Below are 20,434 nucleotides of genomic sequence, written 5' to 3'. Positions count from 1 at the left end.
GTCTAATTTGAGATTGGGCTCATTCAGGGTTCTTTTCTTCACCCCCTGAGGCAAAGCAAACAGGAGCTGGCGTGCAGGCGGGGAAGGAAGTGGGGACTGGGTCAGGAGGTCTTGGATCGACCACCATCATTCCCTGGGTGTCAGTTTCTTCATCTGTGAGAGGGGTCAAGAGAAGAGGAGTAGGTTTCAAATCAAGTTCCTTAAACTGTGTTGTTCAGAACAAAGGTGTCTCACAAGAAGATGCGCAATTTTAAAAATGCTGAAAAAATATTTTAGAGCAGGAAACAGAAAATATTTTTTTAAAATATATTTTATTGATTTTTTACAGAGAGGAAGGGAGAGAGACAAAGAGTCAGAAACATCGATGAGAGAGAAACACCAATCAGCTGCCTCCTGCACATCTCCTACTGAGGATGTGCCCGCAACCCAGGTACATGCCCTTGACCGGAATCAAACCTGGGACCTTTCAGTCCGCAGGCCGACGCTCTATCCACTGAGCTAAACCGGTTTCGGCAGAAAATATTTTTAAATAACTGTTTGCATAGATGGTGTTGTTCTAGTCAGGAATCTGCCTTTAATAAATGGTGGAATGACAGGACGGGGAGTGATAGGTCTGCCCACCAACTGCTTGGATGAAATGTGCCAGTGCGAAGGCAGAGGGCACAGAAATCGTTAACACCTATGCTTGTATCTGTGAGATCGTATTATAGATAAAACACAGTATATTTTCTCCAGTTTAACTTGTTAAGGTTCTTGTTCCACCATAAGGTTTAAAAACTTACATTTTCATTATTTTGTGTCACATTTAATTCACTGGAGGCTGTTTATAGCTTAAATTTTCATGCAAGCTTCGAAGCTTATACTTCTAAATATTGATTTTATAAACTTGATACTTACATATGATTTTTTAAAAAAAGGCCAAATAGTTCCTTTAGACCAGTGGTTCTCCAAGCAGAGTCCCTGGTCCACCAGCAACAGTATCATCTGGACACTTGTTAGAAATGCAGATTCTTCAAGCCCCACCCGAGATCTGCAGAATCAGAAATTCTAGGTGAGCCCAGCAATCTGTTCTAACAAGTCTCCAGATGGTTCTGATTCACCTAAAAGTAGAGAACCACTGCTCTAGGCACAAGATTGGCAAATTTCTTCTACAAAGGAAGGAAATATTTTAGATGGAAGGCCGTACAGTCTCTGTCACAACCACTCAACTCTCCTTTTGCACCAACTTCTTAGGGCAGAAAAGCAACCCCAGCCAGTCCATGAATGTGTAGGCATGGCTGCATTCCAATAAAACATTATTTACAGAACCGGCAGCCTGCCAGATTTCGCCCATGGACCACGGCTTCCTGACCCTGCTTTAGATTCATAAAGAAAAACAATAATTTACCTTCCCCATCCTGAAGCTCTCCTCCCTATGAGAAACTACTCGAGAATATTTTAGCTATTGGTTTTTTTTTCCTGTTATTTATATTTATAGGTCATATACTTAAACAAGTTTTTTCATAATTTTGTAACCAACTACCTGTTGGCTTTTACTGTAAATGTGATTGAGCTCTTTTAGGCTATTGCCTACACAAATAAAACTCTTCCTCCTTTCTTACGCCCAACTTAAAAAAATAAAAACCATTCAATCATCTATATTATTATGCTTACATAACTATGACTAGGTAAATATTGTTACAGCTGAGCCACATGATGCACTCTATTTACAGTTCTTTTCTTACAAAACTTTTGGGTTTTCCTGGAGTTAATAATTGCTTTGTTTATACAATTTAATTGTTTTTGTATCTATGAATAATTCTTTCCCAACTCTCTGAAAATTTTGCCAGACATGTCATATGATATATGAGTTCTACAATTGGGGACATTCCTCCCACCCCAGGGCTGACTGGCTGCTTTCCTAGTCTCATGCATAGCTGTCAAAGTAGAACTTTCTATTATTGTTTTTCTGGGTTTTTTTGGAACTCTGTTGTAGATCTCATGTCTTCCATTTTCTTGGTTTACTTCTTCATCTTGGTGGCTTTTCTCCTTAACTTTCTGAGAAATAGTGCATCGGAGGAATAGTACATGTTTGGAGACATTTTATATATTAAAATATTTTTTAGGTTACACCTCACGCCTGTTAGATAGTCTGGTTGGATTAAAATTGTGGTTTGGAAATAGCCTTTTAAATTAAAATGTTAAAGTACATTATACCACTTTTCAAGCTTTCTATATCGCTCTGGAAATTCCTAATACTATTATGATTTCAGATCCTTTGTGTGTGACACTTTTCTTTTTCTGTAAACCTTTATAATCTTCTTTATCCCCATGGATCTTTTCCTACATGTGCTAGACAATTGGGAGAGATCTTCAATTTGGTAACTCATGTTCTTCTGTTAAGAAAAATTTTGTGTTTTTTTCTTTATTTGATAATATCTTCTTTAATATATATTTTGTTCTCTCCTTTTGGAAATCTTATTAGATAGTAGACCTTCTACATGAATTTTCTAATTTTATTACATATTTTCTCATCTTCTACTTCTTTATCCATTTAATCTACTTTCTGCAATATATTCCCCACATTTAACTCCTAATTACTCTATTGAATTTTATTTAAATTGTTTTATATATAGAAAGAGATATGTTGTTCTATTTATTGATGCATTCATTGGATGCTTCTTGTATGTGCCCTGACTGGGGAGTCACCTGCAACCGTGGTGTACTGGAATGACATTCCAACCAATTGAGCTACCTGGCCAGGGCCTTACAGTATTGCATTTTATACTTATGCTACTATATTTTTAACATACAAGAGTTTTTATTATTTTTCCCTTTTATTTATAATTCTGCTTTTTTGTCATGCATGCCTTATCTTTTCTGAATACCATTTAGGATATAAATAATAGTTTTTATTTTAATGTCTTATTCTGCTCTCTACATCAACTCTGTTCCTTTTCACTTTTTTCTGTTATGTCCTTTAGTCCTGTATGCATTTCTCAATTGTATTATCTGCATAATTCTAGCCCTATTTATATCTAAACGGGAAAACTTATGGCAAGCACTGTGTTCATGAGCAAATCTTGTCTAAGGGTGCGTTTCCTGAGAAAGTGATCTAACGTGGACATTTCTTTGTGGGAGTTCCCCCAATGGGAGTTTTAGGCTTTTTTATTTAGGGGTTGAAAGGTAGAAAACGCCACCCCAAAATATGCTGCTGTGGTATATGAATTATTTTGAGAACTGGGCTTTGAAAAAACAACCAAAAAAACAGGAAAAGCAGACTTTCTCTGAACTCTCCTAATCTGCCTAAAGGCAGATCCTCCCAAAAGGGGGTAAATCTCCTCCCCAGCAGTTTCCTCAACCAGCGAAGACTCACTCTTCTCAACAGAGAGGAGTGTCTAGTCAGCATCATACACAGAGGAACTCTGTCACACACTATCACTCCTCCCATCTATGCTGGTGAGGGCCCACTCATCTTTCCTAAAACCATTGACTCCCTCCTAAGCAACTCCATACCCCAAGCCCTCCCCGATTAAGAAGCGCTTTAATCCTGAATTCTAAGTCACTTCTGGAATTACTCATTTATCTTTCTCTGGTTATCGTCAATGTAAACATCAGGTGTACATGTTATTAAACTTTTCTTGTTCTTCTCTTGTTAATCTGTCTTTTATTACAGGGGTTTCAGTGAAGAACTCAGAATGGGAGGGGGAGGATTATTTTTCCTCCCCCACAGGTGCATTGGTCACTCCATTGAGAAATCCTCTAACATTCTGCCCAGGATGGGGAGGAAAGAAAAAGGCGCACTGAAAAGACTTCTGGTATTTGAAAGGAAGAATAAGCCTGGGGCTGCCAGTGGGCTAACTATGAAATGCGTAGCCTTTCACTTCCTCCTCCTAGTCTAGTACCATCTCCCCACTCCACACTGATGCTGGGTATCCAGAACACAGTAACCTCTCTCATTCAGTATCTTCAAAGAATAGGCCCACCTTTCCCATCAGGGTTAGGTTGCAGTAACTACCAGAATGTAATAGGTGGAGGAGCAGCTTTCTCTGCTCCTTGTTTTGAACTTAACCATTTTTTCCTATCTCAGTCATCACTTCCTGCTCCCAGGATATCTGGTGCCTCTACACTCTGGGACTGTCCCAAATCCTGCAGCTTGTATCTCCTTCTTTAGGCACTTAGCAATCTGCTTTCTGCACTTTGTTAATTTATTCATGACTACTGCCCATCTACCTCCCATCTTCAAAAAATGTTGCCATTTCCTGTCTACAATTAGCATACTCGTGTGTTCTTGTTAACTTTAATGGCTTCTTTTTCCTACCATTTTAGTAAATATTTGGGAGGAAATAAGGAAAAGTGCATGTTGTTCATCTATTATATTTCACTAGAAAGTCACTAAATTTTAAAAAAAGGAACCTGTGGTCAAATAAATTTGGCATAAGGGAATGATCCCTTAATGCTGTTCAGTTCTAAATTAATTCTTTTTATGAAAAGGGAGTTAAAGAATAATCTAAGAGGGAAGGGTTCACTCAAGACCCCAGCTGAGATAAGGTTAGTTCAGCAGGTCAAAATTGTTATCAGTATATGGAAAAGGAAAGACAGTACAACACGGGTGCCAATCTGAAACAAAACAACAAAAAGTGAGATTGGACCTGCCTTCATGAACATGCCATGGGTTTTGTCAAACACCTTCTACTAATAAGCAAATAAAGATGGAATTTGATCTGCCTTCGCCATGCACCTGCAGGCATATTGGATAATTAGAATGCCACTTAAAGCATTGATGATTTCATATGTGCTTTCTTGAGACTCTGAGTTGGAGAGAGGACTCTTATTAGCATCTGCCTGGAGACACAGGAACCCAACACTTTAACAAGGCAATTAATGTTAATTAAACTGTGCTGGCTTCAATTGTAGTCCAAGCAACAAAACAGACAAGATTGTGGGAGAGAACACTGTATCCATTTCCTCCTCTTAAAATTCAATGACACCATAAAAAACAGGCAGAAGCAAACGAAAGATAGATTTTTAAATTTCTTGTGATGCAGCACAGAAAACTCGCCTGGGTTTCTTTAGCTGATTTGGAATTTGTTGTGGGGAAATCTTTGCTTCAACAGACAGTACATGCATTGTCCTCTTTTTCCAGTTTATTTTAGCTCAGACCTCCCTATTTATTTAAGGCATTGGTTCCAGGTAATGCCACTTAAAATTGCTCAAATGCATTCAGCCAAATACCTGTTTTCAGCAAAAATTCTGAACTCAGCACAAATCCTGTCAGTTGCTTTCACTGCTATTCTTGATAGAAAAGAAACATGGCTGTAAGGAAGTCAGTTTTGCATGTCTGGTAGTTTTGCAGCCTTTCTTATATCCACCATCTTCATCATAAATGTTACTGATAAAATTATATTCAACTTAATCCTAGGGAAACCACATTGAGTAACTTAAATTTGACCAAAAGGAGAGATCTCTTATCTCCTATTAATTTAATTTGGGAATGAAAGAGACAGAACAGAGTCATTTAGAGGAAATAACACAGTCCAAGGAATTCCTTTGACTGCCAAATGAGCAGAGAGTGAAATCTGAATCACTCCTCGGCACCAGGAGGAGGTCATTTGGCACATTAAAGTCCTATTTTTAAAAGCATATACACAATGTCCCTGTATTCCTTTTTAGGCCATTTTTATAAGATTCCATCTGCTAAAGACACCCAAAGTGAAAATATGACTTTCAGAAAATAACCAGCAGGAATCTACGCACATTAGAATGTAAAAAAAGTCTAAGATTTAACTTCAAAAGTTATGGGAGTAGTAATATAAATATGGGTTCTTAGGGAATCAACATTCAACCCAAAGTTGCTATGTATGCTAGCATGACACATACCTCCTGAAAAGTCGGCCTTGCCTAGAGTTTTTTCCAAAACATAATGTATGAATGTATGAATTATGTGTTGGAGCAAATATCTGATGGTACCACCATTTATTTTTAAGAAAATACCAAGCAGCAGGCAACCCCTTGTACAATGTCTTCCATACTTTGTGTCATGGAATCCTGCAAAGCCAAGCAAAATGACAGGACTAGAGTGTGGTTTTCAAGGGAAAGTCAACCATCTATAGGCTGGTGAGTGGCTTATGATATAGCCTAGAAGTAGTAGTATTCCAAACAGGAATCTCCATATTGGATGGTAACACATCTATCCTTACTATTAATTTGTTTTGAATGCCCAATACACCAAGAAAGACATAGAAAGGAGAATGGCATGCACATGGGAAGATCTAGAGAAGTGGGCAGAAGCCAAGAGGCTAGAGAAATCCGTGACTGAGCAAGAGACATGAGACAGAGAGGACAATAGACCCAAGGTATTTATAAAAGTAGGTAAAACAAGTCACAATAGCTAGTATTGCGTTGCTAAGCTTGGCTTTAGTGTCAGGAACAGCATTGTTATTTTGGTGAGGCCTGAATCTTTAACTGCTTAATTATTTTGTATTTTGCCTTTTCTCTTTCATACAACAAACTACCAAATCATATTTCTAAGAAGAGTGGGGTGGCAAAAGGACAGAAGAGAATGACGAGAATTGTACATGTTTGAGCCCATAGAGACCATGAACTAAGTCTGGAGGAGGCTTCTGATTGACAGTCCTACTTTATTATCTTAGTCTGCTAGGGCTGCTATAACAAAATGCCATAGACTGGGTAGCTTATCAACAAAAGACTTTATTCCTTACAGTTCCGGAAGCTGGAAAGTCCAAGATCAATGTCCAGCATGGTCATGTTCTGGCAGGGGTCCTCTTCCGGGTTCAGAGCTGGTGCCCTCTTGCTGTGGTTTACATGGTGGTGGTGGTAGTGGTGGTGGTGCGGGCAAACTAGTTCTCTGGGGTGGTGGTGCGGGCAAACTAGTTCTCTGCCCACATGACCTATTCACCTATTAGCAGCCTCACCTTCCAATACCATCACCTTGGGGGTTAGGATGTCAACATATAAATCAGACCACAGCATACATGGAATTAGTTCTCTGTGTAAAACTCCTCTACACCAGCTGTGGTAAACTGAATAATGGCTCCCCAAAGCGTCCCTATCCTAATTCCTGTAACCTGAGAATATTACCTTATATGTCACAAGGGATTTTGCAGATGTGATGATATAAAGTTAAGAATCTTGAAATGGGGAGATTACCCAGGTAGCCCAATATCATAACAGGGATCCTTGTAAAAGGGAGGCCAAGGGAGATTTGATTACAGAAGAGGAGAAGGTGATATGATGATGGAAGAAGAACTGGGAGTAGTGTGCTTTAAAGAGAGAGGAAGGTGCCAACAGCCAAAGAATACAGAGTCAGCCTTAGAAGTTGGAAAAGGCTGGGAAACAGATTCTCTCCCCAGATCCATAAGGAACCAATTTTGCTGCAACCTTGACTTTAGCTCAGAGCAGCTGATTATGGGCTTCTGACCTCCAGAGCTATAAGATAATACATTTATGTGGTTTTTAAACAACTGAGTTTGCCGTCATTTGTTATAGCAGCAACAGGAAACTAATACACCAGCCCACTCAGAGTCTTGAAGGATCTAATCAAGAACATGAACCACAAGCACTAACATATTACTCATCCCGGAGCCAAGATCCAATTTTACCAAAATAGAATTTTCCTCCCCAGAGGGAAAAACCCACTTTGTGGTATTGGCCAGGGAGAGAAACTTGAAGATACTCACCACTACCTATTAAAATTTCCTACAACACCGAAGCACAGATGAAGCCCCATGATGTCAGGTGTAGAGATGTGGGTTTAAAAGGAAGCCAGGGGTCAGAGTCATGTCAAGAGAAGAGGCAAGAGTGTGGTCCCTTTGCTGGGAATGTACAACCATTCCTGAATGAGTGTTTGAAATGTTTATTTGACCATTTTGCCTTTCTGCTAGGTCATGTAAAAATTGTACAAGGTCATTTATTTATCTGCAGCCTCAGAGATTCCTTGAAAATTGCCAGAGTCTGGACCTATGTGATAGGCTGTTTAACCTGAAGTGGATGTGATGGAGGCAGTGAAAGAATAAAAATGAGAGGGTTTGTGCATGCATGCTTGTAAAAAGAGTCTGAAACAAAAATAGCAAATGTCATGGTTTTTGTTGTCTTGCTTTTTTTATTGACAGATTTCCTTCACTGACTTAATCATCATATCTACAGTTTTCAAGAGACTTGAGACTAGAAGAATGAAAAGTAGCAACCTCTTTCCTGCAAATTAGGACTTGTCTGAAATATCTTCTCTTATTCTGCTTGGGAGAAAAAAAGATAGTGCCTAGAAGAAAAATGAAACACTTAACCTCACTTGAACACTAAGCTTGGTACCCTTCATTAGGGAATGGTTTATTTCCTTTTTAGGTATCCCAATGATTTCTTCTCCCTTGGCAGTTTTGCACTCATGTCACGAGACCTGCTCTGTGTCTCTCTATGTTTGCCAGAGAGACCCCTAAAAGATGTGACAGATCAAAGAGACAGATCTTGAAACTGCTTTGTCTATCTCTTCTAAATGGAAACACATATGTGATGTGGATAACATTTTAAAAAAATATAAGAATCCCCCAGAATGTACTTCCAAGGGGAATAGTTAGTGATACTAAGTGGCTCAACAATGTATTCAGATTATGCTGCAATCATTGAAGACATTTTTGGAGCACCTTTTTTGGAAGAGAACATCACTAGAGGTAATGTGGCAGAGGCATTGCTATGTTCTCACCAAATCCCATTTCCTTTTCCTTCTAGTCACACTGCCAGACAATATTTCCCAATGTCCCCTGCAATTAGGTAGGGGCATGACTGAGCCCTGGGCAGTGGCATGTGAGTGGATATGATGTGTGCCACCCCTGGGCCTGATTCCCTAAACCTCCTGTGAAATTCTTCATGTTCTCTCTTTCCGTCAATTGCTGGCCAGATGCCCACAGTCTAATATAGATCTCTGTCAGCCTAGGAGACAGCAAAGCCACTACATAGAAGGAGCCTAGATCCCTGAATGGCTGTGTGGAGCAGACTATTGACCTGCATTGGAATGTGACATTAGCAAGAAATAAATGGGTATTGAATAAAGTAACTGAGATTTGGAGGTGTATATTATAGCCAGCCTGACTAACAAAGCCATTGATCATATAAAAATAATTATGAATTCATGACTGTATTTGTGGTTCCATTTTTCATTCCCAAATCTCCCCTGCCCCTATTGACTGGACTTCCATCTGAAATTACATTTTCAAAGCAAATCTATACCAAGCATGAAGAGTGGCCACCTTCCTAAATAAACTAATGGTTGCTACAAAAGCAATTAAATAGAAGAAGAATTCCAAAGAAACTTTGAGCATTGGTAGCCCCACTGAAACAGGTCTATAGCTTCCCCAAGGGTCATTTTTGAAACCAATAGCAGTCACTTAAATATATAACACAGTTTATCAGAGATTATAACATAGTAAGAATTCAAGCCATTGATTATAAAATAATATTTAAAAACAATTCCCTATTTAATAATCACAGCATTCTAATATTACAATATAGTTTGGTTTTATGTGCGGCATAAAGTGATGACATGATCATCAGGTCACATATTGGTAGCCTAGTTTTCAGAATAAAAATAGGAGAAAGGACATTCATAAGAAAATACAGCAGCGGTATCTTGACAGTTTGGCTGGTAATGCATGAGCTGTAATGTTTCTTATTTGTATATGTGTTCGGGCAGGACATTATATTTAAAGTATTTAACTTTACTTGTGCAAATATCATATTATGGGCTAAAATGCCATATACCAACTGTTGCATTCTTTTAAAGTCAAGAGACCCACATTCTGGGAAAGCTATTAATTCAGAGTATGTCAGATGATAGGCATTCTGGATACATAACAGTCTGCTGCATTAGTTCTGGCTGTTGGGTTAAAGCTGGTAGGCACATTGCTTTGTGAATCCATACCTTGCAAATAAGGAGGGGACCTTATTCTAGGAAATAAGCGAAGGGTAAAATCTTAATTTTAATCAGTCTCATTTTCCTGATTTGTAAAATGGGATTATATAAAAACAGTACTTTGCTCACCAGTTTGTGACAGGGATCAAATGAGTTAACATAAGCACATACTTAGAACTGGGCCTGGACCTAGAAAACAGTAGTTACTGGTACTATCGTTGAGTCCATGAAAATGCCTGATAACTTTAAGCAAGTTTGATTGATTGGTTAAGCCAGTTCACACTCATGGGTACCCAGAAACAGAACAAAATGCTTTTCCCCGTATTTATATTTCGCGAATAATCTATTGTCTCCTATATTATTTACCCACCCATTTATATCAGATGTTTAAATACACACAAAGACATCATATATTTTTTTTAAAGTCAAAATTCTTGACTTAAAAAATCTATTTAGGAAATTTCTTAAGGAAATGACAAATATATGAAAATGGTCATTATTTCCTACTGACTGTGATTTTACAAGCACCCACCACACTCTCTGGCCACGCTGGCTCCAGGTTTTTTGCCCGCCAGCTAGCCAGGAGTTTAACTGGAAGGCCTGCCACATTCCTAACTATTGTGTCACTCCAGCAATCTGTAAGAGGCAGCACCTCTTTTACTCCTGCTCTCGTTAAGACTCATCCTGTTTCTCTATTGCCTAAACTGTATTTTCAGGAGGAAAAAAAATCAGCCTAAAAATTCCTCTGGGCCAAAATACAGCCTTGGGCATCTTCTGCTAAGAGGGACTCAAAAAATCTGGCTGAGGCTTTTTTTTTTTTTTTTTTACCTCAATTGTAGGGAGGAAAGCATCTCCATTTAGATTCTGTGCATATTTTTATAGCTATTTCTCTCTCTGTCGACACTTAAAAAAAATAATAAATAAATAAATAAAAAATAAATGAAAACTCCAAACACCACCTTTTGGTTTTTAAATGGTGCAAGAATCTGTGCAATCGGAGTCACTTGAAATGCAGGGAAATTAACAGGGAGAAAGCTCTCACTGGTGATGTGAATGAATGGCCACATTTCCATGACATTTTACTGCATCCATTCAAACAGATGGGACTCCAGGGCTAACTGGCCACAGTTGAGATGAATGAGATTCCACAACTATTAGCACACTGGCATGGAAATGGGTCAGATTCGGTTGCAGAGGCATTCTTACAGAAACAAAGACGATGACAAAGCTATCCTGTCCCCAGTGCCCATCAATGCAGACTCATTCGTTATCGAATCCCATTCATTCCAGTGAAAGCTACATTCACTATCGGATGACACTCTTCAGGCCACTCCACATGGAAATCCGGAGGACTTGATCAGCTATTAACTACGCTTGATGCTGATGTGGCTGTTTCGGCCACAGAAGACCAAACAGCACTCTCACAAGTGGTGGTACAAGTCAAAAAAGCACCGGGCAAAAATCAAACATGCAGACAAAAAGCAGACTCAGGGACAAGCAAATGCACTAAGGCCTCCTGTGTTGGCAAAGGTCATCCAAGACATTGAAATTCAATGAAGGGGGTTTTAAGTTAAGGAAAACAGGCAAGCACCAGGGAACCTATCATGTAAAAAGGCTGGGGAACCAATGCCCCCTTTTCTATAGAAACGAGCCAGCATGGGGTCTGCTTTGCAGATGGACTGGGAGAGCACACAGGCTGCAGCTCACATCTGGCACACAGGTGTATGGCCTGCATCCCTAAGCCAGCCAGCAAAAGTCATGTGCAAAAAGTCCTATTGCTATTTTGGGTGGAAAGCAAGAGGAATTATAGCCGAGAGATCATAATGCTTTTCAGAAAAAAAAATATGTATGGGTGCCTGCCAAAACATTCTTCCTCTAGCAGATTATATTTTTTAATCCACCTACTTAATTAACTAGCTCCTCCATGGATCAAATGATATTAGTGAGTGAGAGTAATATTGCCACTGGAGTGGCCATTTAATTCTGGCAACTCTAAAGCAAATTATTTCATAAATGGGTAGTTTATTCAATTCAGCTCAGTTCCAATTCAATTCTGAGCCCCTTCTATGACCAAAGCACTGAGCAAGACCCATGGGGGAGCAGAGAGAAGGAGGCACAATCCCTGCCCACAGTTTAAGAAGGAAATGGTGACCGTTCACAAATTGCAGCAATCTAATACAAATAAAGTGCATGTGTGCTGGGGGTGTGTGGTAGGAGAAGAGAGAAGTGTTCAAAGAAGAGAGGGATTACTTGCATGTGTAGGAAAGCAGAAAAGGCTTGCTGGAGCAGAGAGTGTGGAAGATGAATTGAAATATTCAAAAAGGAAATCTCCAAATAGAGCTAAGAGATCACAGATATGTTTTGGGGCTAGCATTAGTCCAATTTAGATGGAATATAAAACATATATAGAGAATGAAGTGATATAAATCTAAACTAGAAGATGGGAGGGGAATGGATGTGAGAATAATATAATGAATTTAACAAGTGATTGAATGAATTGGGCAAGTTTCCTGAACACTTGATCGCTGTGTTAGGTTCTACACTGGATGCTGGGATACAAAAACAAAAGACATACTCATGCCACTTCCCCCTCCTCAAGTAGCTCAGAACCTAGAGGGGAAAAACAACCCCCACTAGGCTCAGGGTTGCTCCATGCTCTCATGGACTTTTGTGCCCAATATTATGGGGGCACAGAGGATGGGTACCTATGCCAATCAAGTGTGGCAACCGAACTTGGAAGGGATTTCTACACAGAATAGAGAAAATGTAGGGTATAGGCCAAGCACTAGTGTGAGATGAGACCAGCAAGGAAGGAACTAGATGGAGGAGGACATGGAGTGCATTGTTATGAAGAGTGGGCTGTTTTCCTGAAGGTAAGAGCCCGTGAGTCATTAATGAGTTAGAAGTAGGAGAAGGGTGTTATCAGATTTACATTTTACAAAGGCCACTTTTGCAAATGTGTGGCAAAGGCTGGAGACTGGAAAACCAGACAAGAGATGATTGCACTGGTTCTGCCAAGAGGGCCTGAAACTTTGGTCCACGGTCATGATCAACCAAAAGGATATTAATGGGGTATTAGGGATAGAGTAAGACATGGATTGGACAAGGGCATTAAAGGAGAATAAAGAATCAAGGCTTACTCCAGAATTGTGGTTTCAGAAACTAAACAAAGATGGTGCCTTTCACCAAGACAGAGCACAGAGAAGCAGCAACAGGTTTCATGATGAACGTGGTTTTGGATGAGTGAATGTGAAGTGCCTGTGGAGCATACTAGCAGAGAAGTTCATTAGCACAAACGGATGTTAAAACAAGTCAAAATTTTCCAGAAGAAGGAAAAACAAGATATCTCTAATTATGCACCCCAACATAACAGGCTCCTTAAAAAATCAGCATGATTACAGAACAGAGTAATTTAGAATGAATATAATAACAGTGTGAAAAGCAGATAAAGATAAAGCCTCAAATGCAGAAAGCTGCCACATAGATTCTCTGAATTCTTTTATTCATCTCTTTAGAGGTAATAGTTTTCGGAAGGCTCAGTAAATGTCAACAGGGTCTGAACTCTAACTTGCCCAGCTCTTTGGTTTAATAAGCACTTATAGAGTAGCTGTGATGTGTGAGGTACAATACCAGGTAAATTGAGGAATATCAAAACAGACTGGCTTTGTCCCTAACAGTAAGATGTCATCCATGTGGTTGATAGGACAAGAATGCACATGACCATAACGCACAATGAAACTTTGGACAGGGCCAATGAGCAAAGTGTTTTGGGAGTTTAGAGCTAGGTGGGGGCCAAAGTCAAAGTAAATAATGGGTGACAAAAGTAAGCTGGTTCTTATTCAATTATGGCATTTTTGCATCATGGATTTTTAAAATATATATACATTTTTATTGATTTCAGAGAGGAAGGGAGAGGGAGAGAGAGAGAGAAACATCAATGATGAGAGAGAATTATTGATCGGCTGCCTCCTGCATGCCTCACACTGGGGATCGAGAACACAATCTGGGCATTCCCTGACTGGGAATCGAAACCTGACCTCCTGGTTTATAGGTCAATGCTCAACCACTGAGCCACACCAACTGGGTTGCATCAGGGGTTTTTTGCATTAATTTTTATTTTAAAAAATTCAGTTAAAATATTAGCTTAATTGCTGCGTTTTCTGGTGCCCTTGTATATCGTATACCTGAGGTGAGCTCCCTGCAAGCCCCATCTCAGGAAAAGTTACCTGTAATTCAGACGAGGCAGAAAAACAACCAGTGATTATCAAAGCCCCGAATGACTTTCCCCTCCTAATATCTGAATTATTCTTCATTCCTTTCATGAACAGAGCTGCCTCCTCAACACAGTTTAACCAATAGCTACAATTAGAGCTTTCTTTTGGGCAAATCCTCTACTGTGAATTATCAAGAGAAATATTATTAATTAGCTCAGATTTTACATTTTGCTTCTTCTAAGGCAGCAGTTCTCAACCTGTGGGTCGAGACCCCTTTGGGGGTCGAATGATCCTTTCACAGGGGTCACCAAAGACCACCGGAAAACACATATATAATTACATATTGTTTTTGTGATTAATCACTATGCTTTAATTATGTTCAATTCGTAACAATGAAATTGGGGATCACCACTACATGAGGAACTGTATTAAAGGGTCGCGGCATTAGGAAGGTTGAGAACCACTGTTCTAAGGGTAATTTCCAATTTAATTTAAGTATGTATTTTGATTTTCATTAAGACTATTCTTTCCCTCCATCCCCCAACACGTCTATGCCTTTCAGAACCCAACACAAACATGTTGAGCAGACAAAGAAAGTTGGAGTTTGCTGACTCCTCTACTGGGGGACAGAAATTTCTTTCAGCAGATGCTCTGCTGTATCCGAAGTGCACACGCCTGTGCCCAGACCATAGTGGTATTTAACGTGCCTGACAGTGTTGAAAATAGAAGGTTCTTGTTTGTTTTGTTAATCCTCACCCAAGGATATTTCTCTATTGATTTTTTTTTTTTGAGAGAGAGAGTGGAAGGGAGGGGGAAAGACAGAAGAGAGAGACACATCGATTGGTTGCCTCCCACATGCTCCTAACCAGGGCTGGGGATCTTGCCTGCAACCAAGGTACATGCCCTTGACCAGAACTGAAGCCGGGACACTTCAGTTCACAGGCCGACACTCTAACCCCTGAGCAAAACTGGCTAGGATGAAAATAGAAGACTCTTAACAACTATAGTAGCCACCATGGATAAGAACAAGTTAGAAGACATTGTTCAATTATAGCTATATATCCTTATTACTGTTTTATATCATTCCAATGCCCACAATAATTCAAGGCATGACTTTCCAACTCTAACTTCATCAAATTGTCACCTTCTGATCAGTCCTTTGCGAACAGCAAAAATTTTATAAAAAGATTTTATAAAATTTAAAATTTGACAAAATTTGAGTCAAAGTACTTCACAGCAATAACTTAATGAAGAAATTATCTCTGCATGTTCCCATAGGGAATAAAATTGTGAGCTGCATTTAGGCTGACAGATCGTTTATTTGTGGTATTTTGATGACCAACCTAATTTGGAAACTTTTCATAAAGAGGCTGAGACTGATGTGCACCAAACAAAACACTCCACTGTGCTGTGTGTGTAATTGCTGCACACATTTCCTGGTGAGGGGTAATTCAGGATACCTTTCCACTCCTGAAAACACGTGAGTGTTGTAATGAGCGGCACCCATCAGTAGATTCCAAGCCCTTCTGTACTTTCCCCTGAGGAATTTCACTTCTCATCTCCCCTCAAACGTTTGTCACGGTTCCACTCAAAATAACGTGCCGAGGCCGCTCCGATCCACTACTGCAGCCCACGTGTTTGTAGTGGCTTAGCATGTTCTCGGGAAGTGTCAATCAGCTCATGGCCCCACCTGACCTTGTTTAGTTTATGAATTCTGATGAGCACACGGGTCGAAGCGTTACTATTGTAAGTAGCGTTTTAAATGATTTTAATGTATTTCCATAAAAAGTTAGCTGCCAAGACTTAAATTTGTGGACTCTTGGATATATGGACTATGTAGAATCATTTAATATTACAAGTAGTTTTAATGCACCAGGCTGGTCGGTATTACTGTGTGTGTATATCTAAATATCTAGATGTCTAGATATATAGTTTTCTATATATATATAGTTTCCATGGAATAATGTATTTGTTTTCCTCCCTAGATATAGTATTTAAGTCTATCTAATAGATTGTAGTTTACTTTTTCTCACTTTTAGTTCCATATAAGTAAAGGAAGTCAATAATTATTTTCCCGTCAGTTGTTTCAAAATAAGGTTCCTTTGGACCTAAGAAGAACAAAAGGTACTAATCATGAATCTACTTTATAGCATCATATTCTGTACCAATAAAATATATTAGCCAGGGTTACTATAGAAAAGGGTCAGGTCTTTAGCTAAGTGATCCTAAAATAAAAAGACAAGTGGAAAGTACAGCAATTTGAAATCGCAAGGAAAGCCAAGTCTATAGATATTCCATGTCTAGAGAGTATTTAAACTACTTCACTTTAGAAACTCCAACAGGGGATGTGATTTCTGGTGTTCTGGCTTATAGAATCACTTGGGAATGAATAATTCATAGGCTTTTTACCAAGTGTCAAGTGTAAATCAGTCAAATATAGCAACATGATATTCATGCTGAATTTCTAAGTACTTAAAACATTTAGCTGGAAACTTTCTTTTCAAGACAGCGGGAGGAAGAATGTCATTTTCCCCCTGTTCACATTGCCCAGGCATTTTTGCATTAAGTACTACTTAAAAAAGACACACACAAAAAAACCAAAAAACTATACAAAGGGACTTCATTAAACAATGAATCAGTTAGGTGACAGAAGTGAAGAAAAGAAGAGCAACAAAAACTTTCTCCGTGTTGTTTTCTTTATTAACATACTGATGTTAACTAAACAGAAAAAGCTGTCTAACAACAAACATTCCTTTGAGACATGTTCAGGGAGCAAAAGGACATCCACTTATTGTTCCGCCCATCCGATTGGTCCATATATGGCAATAAAGGTACAATAGACGGAAACAGGAAACAGACGGGCACATCTGTAGTATCTTATTAGCAGCTAATGGATATCTGAGAAGAACACGCATAGAATGCCGAATCGTCTGGACCAATCTCCGAAGCAATTACTCTTAATTAGTGGGTTCTGTTTATAGATTCAACTTAGTGTACCCTTATGTATCAAAGAGATGAAAGCAGCTGGAGAAGGAGAAATGAGGCTCTTAAAGGAAAAGTACTGCAAGATGTTAGAAGATTTCTTTTTGGCAAAGTGAAACTTAATGTCCTTCCCTTTCCTGCCTGACACACAGGGGCTTTCTCCATTGTGAAAGATTTAAGAAGAGGTAGAAAAAAAAACCAACAATGTCCAAAGCTGGGTAGGTAGGAAAGGTATTCTATGTAAAGGAAGTGAGTACAAACAAAGTAATTGTGCAGGACAAAGCACTCCCCCAAACTGTAACGCTAAGCATTTCCAGGCGGTGCCATCCTCCCCACGCCAACCAAACAGAGCGCTTCGGTTCAGAGACGCAGCACCTGCATGTGCGGCTGCCAAATTGGAAGCCATGGGGCAAAATGGAAGGTGGACCAGCTGTACCTCCATAAAAGACAACAGGCTGAATGTTTTATCTGGGCCAATCCATTCAGAAGAGATCTGAGGATATACACAGAGCCTCTGAGCCAACTGCCCACTGTCTGTAAGTGGAAAAAATATCTAGGTCAGCTTCATCCCCCACCCAACACCTACCACACATCTGCCTTAGAGAAATTGGAAAGGAAGTTCCTTTTGGGTAGTGGATGTTCAATTTGTGTATTACTTGTTCCCATGTAAACTGCTGTCTAGGGGTCTGCCTTAGGGGCTTCACTGAGTCCTGCCTCTTGTGTTAGTTACTCCTAAACTACTAGAAGGCATGATTCTTTAAGCATTTTTTATTTTTACAGCACACTGTTCTACTTGCTTGAAAGTCAGAGAATTTCTTTCCTGGCTTCCTATAATCCTGTTCAGAAAGATCATTTTGAACGCACAGCCAGTGCACTAATGTATAACCTGTGAACGTCCTATCAAATGGCTTTGCTCCGTGTGTATGTAAGAAAGCTGGGCTGGCTCTCTCAGGAGGGAGAAGGAGAAAAATTCTTACTTGTCTGGAGTTTTTCACACGTCAGGATAGATGTGATTTCTTTGTATCTGTCTTTCTGAATGTCTACGAGTCTATACATGATCCCCTTCCTACCTAAAGCATCTGAGCCAAGAGAAACCCAAGAATTGGCCATTTTCATGGTCTGAGGGACCAGAGAACAGGCTGAGAAGTACCAGCTCCAGGCTTGAGCTGTAGGAGTCTGTGCTAGAGGGCAGCTTCTACAAACACAGGCTGTTCTTCCCCAGAGAGCCCCCTGCTTCCTGAAACCAGCTCCAGGCGGGCACCTCTGCTTGTCACTTGAAATGGCCTCTTTGTTTGGGCACTTGACTTTTTAGGTCTAAGATTCTGATGCTCATGAATACAGTCAAGGCTTTAAAATTTTATTACCTTTATAAACAGCATTCGTGTGCTGACATATATATATATTGATTTCAGAGAGGAAGGGAGAGAGAGATAGAAACATCAATGATGAGAGAGAATCATTGATCAGCTGCCTCCTGCAGGCTCCACCCTGGGGATTGAGCTCACAAACCCAGGCATGTGCCCTGATGGGGAATTGAACTATGACCTTCTGGATTATAGGTTGACACTCAACCACTGAGCCACACCAACTGGCTGACCTACTATTTTGAGGCATATGACAGAATCACTGATAAAGAATGACATATAAATGGAGAGACTCTCTTCATTGGAGGGAGGGAGTGAGGGAGGGGGAGGGAGAGAGAGAGAGAGAGAGAGAGAGAGAGAGAGAGAGAGAGAGAGAGACAGCATTGTACATGCATTAATTCATGCACAATGAAACTATATGGACTGTGCATGTGCGAGGTGAGTGGGAGACAGAAACAATGTAAATGCCAGATGGTGACTGTCTTTCCTCTTCTAGAGTTTGTGTTCCAGCCCCAGCATGAAACAGGGCCCGTAGATGTGTCTTCACTTGGCCTGTTTTCCTAGGAAGCTTTCGTGGTGTGTGTATGAGCATCAGCCCACTTAGCAGATAATGAAAGTGGTTCAGAGGAGTAATTTGTCCACAAACACATTTTCTGGTAAAATTGTGGTCAGCATATGTGCGCATTATAAGCTATACATGACTTTATAGGTTGTGCATTTATACACATGCATTACTGCAAAGGATTGTAGATGCCAAACTGCACATGAATGGTCCTCTTTATGAGTGATTTGATTTCTAGAGTAATTTTCACAATACTCAATTGTCAACAGAGACATTTTTCCAGAATTTTATAACCTATTCTTGTGGGGGTTTCACCATAATGTCACTATATGTATTTCCTACAGACTAAATCATCCTCTCTGTGCCGCCCCCTCCCGTGTCTCCCTCCTCGCTCCCAAATGCATACAGGTAGTAATTAATTTTTCTTCCCTGTTCAAGAGTGTTATTTCTGGATGAAGTTCAAAGAGAGGTGATGGGATAGCCATGTCACTAGATGGGTTCAGCCCATCTCCATAGCATTTTGAAATAAAATGAATTCTTTACTCTTATCTTCTATCTTCCTACTACTCAGAGGCTACGAAGACAGACCAGACACAGAGAGAGATGTTTGGAGTGAGTTAAGATGATGAAGAAAATTAAATGGAAAAGGAAGCATCTCACAGCCCCTCTCTTTCAGAGGCTAAACTGTTCAAGGGTAGACACCTAAGCTGTGGCTTTAAAATAGAAAAGGAAATATTGGGCAACTACTTGCTGGCATTTTTGCATATAATCATTTGGTTCAAACCTTTCAGTAATGCTAAGAGTCAATGAATTATTATCCATACTTCACACATGAGGAAACTGAGATAAAGAGAAATTAGATAACATGCTCATGTTCACAAAGGTAGAAACATTTTAAACAGGGTCTGCACTTGGATTTTCCATTGTATCAGCCGCTTCCAATAAAGAGCAGCCATAGTTATTGCTTAGTAATCAGTGATCATGTCATTAAATATTGTAGGAACGGCTCCTGCAAGTTAAACTAAAAAAAGATCCAGTACAGGGAGCCATCAAAACCTTGGGAAGAGCCTCTCTCACTGATCCAACCTCACTAATTCAATGAGATATACTGACTCAGTGATTTCGTAACACATCAAGGTTGTCATTTGTAAGAGCATTTAAACACTATTTTTGCAAAGTAGTTGCCCTATTATTTGACTATTGCATTTTCTTTTAAGATTTCTGCCCACAATTAATGAAAGCAATCCTGCCTCTGGCCAATGGATAGGACAATTTTTGCTTTTAAAACCTGTCAGCAAAGGGCCTTCCTGGCTGGCTCATTCAGAAGGCTTACAACCAACATATCAGGATATGAATATCTCTTAACCATTGTACCCTATGTAATAAACATGTAGCTTACATACCCCAGTTA

At 39.6% G+C, this 20,434-nt stretch overlaps 1 protein-coding gene across 1 annotated transcript in view; it reads right to left on the bottom strand.

Annotated features, from left to right (window-relative positions):
- Positions 1 to 20,434, bottom strand: part of RARB (retinoic acid receptor beta) — a 646,552-nt gene that overhangs the window by 356,002 nt on the left and 270,116 nt on the right. The window lies entirely within an intron of this gene.

The sequence above is a fragment of the Myotis daubentonii genome, chromosome 14 (assembly GCF_963259705.1).
Source record: "Myotis daubentonii chromosome 14, mMyoDau2.1, whole genome shotgun sequence".
In the NCBI taxonomy this organism is placed as follows: Eukaryota; Metazoa; Chordata; class Mammalia; order Chiroptera; family Vespertilionidae; genus Myotis; species Myotis daubentonii.
The sequence above is the reverse complement of the archived record's forward strand: the minus strand, read 5'-3'. Positions and strand labels throughout refer to the sequence as shown.